Here is a 2,909-nt window from a genome sequence, read left to right as displayed (position 1 = left end):
AGGAGGATGTGGGCTGGTGCATAATCACAGTGGTCAGACACATCTCTCTCCCTCTTGTTTTTGTATAATGGACTGCTAATTAGGTCCCCCCGTTTTGAGCGGCCCATGGCTTTTGCCCAATGTCCAGATGGCCCATCCGTGACTGCATGAAAGCCTTTACAGCTAACAAAAGCTGGCTCATCAGATCCACTTGGCACTTTAATTGGAAAGAGCGACCATAAACAAGTTCAATTACCCCCCAGCATTCTCTCTGTCTCCCTTCTTCTCCCTGTGGAAAATATATATATAAACATATATATCTTGTTTGACACCTGCATGGGGGAATTCAGACTACAAGTCCCCCTTAGCCAAAAAAATGAAGTGCATTTGTGATCAGTATGACCACTGGCAGAGACCCATGCCTCCTTGTAGGCCCCTCAGGAGCCAGACATACGCTGGAATAAATGCAGAAGATTACAGATTGGATCTTTGATAGATTTAATTTTCATATTATATGACATTGGTATGATATACCACTCTGGATACATTTCCATAAAGTTGTGTACCATTGCACCTTTCCAGATACAGGTCCTTTTTGTTCAATGTAGCACGTTGATCGTATAAGCAGTCAATATGTGCCCACTAATACATGGTCAAAGAATATTAAAAGCGTCATTATTTGCCTTTCAGTTGTTCAGATCAGTTCATGATATTTTGGGGTAATTTTTATTTTTTGTTATTTCAGTACATACATAAACAAATAATCACCAAGCACATTTTTGGTTAAAGCTGCAGTAGGTTTTTATTTTTTATTTTTTTTAAATGTGGTCATGTTTGCTGAAACTTTTACTATATTATGGCAGTAGTACATGAGACAGATCATATTGTAAATCAGATTGTTGAGTATCAAAGTTAATTACCTTCAAGCTTCCAACCCAAACCATCTTATCTTTCTCAGCTCTGACTTGTTGATTTTGTTCAGGCCCGGTGGATTCTTCCAAATACCATTAAGAGGACTAGGAGGAGTCAGAGGAACCGGATTTTTTCACAGATTTTCTGTGCTTGTTGTGCACATGGATCAGTACAGCAGTTAAAAAAAAACTTGTACTATACCACTGTAGTACAACCTAAATGTAAGGTTTTATTATGAGAAAAAACTGAAATTAACTCCATGAAGGCTCATTACTTTGATTGCTGTTACACATAATTCAATCATTTCTCTTTGTCCTGCCACATTATTGACTGTCCTCTGCAGTGTTTGTTCTCCAACACTCTAATTTCACACTAATAACACACACTGTTTGCCAACAATAATTGATTCATCAGTAGCTCCCAGCAGTGGATCTGGCCCTTTTTAGATAACCCTGCTGGGTTCCCGTTAGCCCCTATATCACTGCATTACTCTGTTCCAATTTAAACATTCATATAACTCATACACGGTGGTGGACTCAGGCTGTTTGAGGGGCAAAAAAAAAAAATTAAGTTACATGTGGTGTGGATTTTTGGTGAAACAGTTAAAAACTCTTGGTAAGATTAAACTAGTTTTATTATGCAAGTACTCACAAAGGAACAATTTATTTATTATTGTATTGTTTATTTGTATAAGGACAATTAAACAAATGCCACACACTACAGCATTTATAACATATTAATCTAATTTGCAAGGCCTGTCCCTAGATGGGCCTTTAAAAGACATAAAACAATAAGTACATGCATTAAAAAAACACAGAATTCTATCAACTAGTCCAATGGTGCTGATGCAGTACAGTGAAGCATTCTACACAAGACAAGGTAATAACAGTTAAAATTATTACTAGCTACTAGTGTTGTGATTTTTACTCCAAATATTTGATTTATTACTTGTTACTCTTTTTAAAAGTTATATTCTTACTTTACTTTTTACTCCTTGCCAACAGAAATTAGTTACACAACTAGTTTTATTACTTTTCTGCTACATCTCATGAAATTGGTAATTGTTGCCTTTCTCCCCAAATTTTAGACTTACAACGATTTCACAAATTATCTGTCTCATGTACTTATGTCAGAATATAATGAAAGTTTGAGCAATAATGGCAAAAAATAATTTTCATAAAAGTTACCTCAAAAGGGGAGTTCACATCATGATTGACAGCTGAGCCCGGATTGTGTCGGTTGGGGGTATTCACAGCCACCACACACTTGTGCATGTTGAGTCACCCACACTTCCCTCCACTTCTGTTTGTTCTGCACTGCAGTCCACAAGACCTCTGTATTTTCAAATTGATTCCAATTGATTAGCAAGTTAACACTTTTGGGAATACTCCTATAAGTGAATTCAGCTCACATAATGCTGCAAATGAAGCTGTTGTGCAGTATTGATTTTGCCCTCTCATGCTGTGCACACTGCCGTTTTATGGTGAGGGAGTTGGAATGGTAATTGACCGGCCCCTAGTACAGAGCCCATGCTTCTCCCTGTGGAAACACTTTTTCTTCTTGCCTGTCAGACAGACTGTTGTCCAGGTGATATCCTTTGTCTGGGTGTGTATCGACCCGTTTGTGCGTTGTTCGGTCTAATTAAACAGCATTGGCTTTTTAAGCTATGTGTTTTGTCTCATGTGGATAGTGTATGATCACCTTGTGTCACAGCTGTCACCTCTTAAGCTCAAGTCAGACCACTGACTAGACGAGTACCTGTTTTTTAGTGCATCAGATTTTGTTTCAGCTATCCATCATGAGTCCAGTGTTATATGAGTGCAATGCTAAATCAGTAAAGGGCTTTTTTAAAGAGAAATTACATTTTTCAAACAAAGTTGAGCTTTTTATTGGTATTCCTATTGCCAACAAATGCACAAGATATAATAACATTTTCCTTCAATTGTTACCTCCAAATAAAGTGATTGGATCCTCTTGGATCCTTCTGTCTCAACCAGTTGGGGTAAGAGAGAGAGAGA

This window comes from Morone saxatilis, unplaced genomic scaffold, assembly GCF_004916995.1.
Source record: "Morone saxatilis isolate NCDOM2014 unplaced genomic scaffold, NCSU_SB_2.0 Contig9, whole genome shotgun sequence".
In the NCBI taxonomy this organism is placed as follows: domain Eukaryota; kingdom Metazoa; phylum Chordata; class Actinopteri; family Moronidae; genus Morone; species Morone saxatilis.
This window is presented reverse-complemented; position numbering follows the sequence as displayed.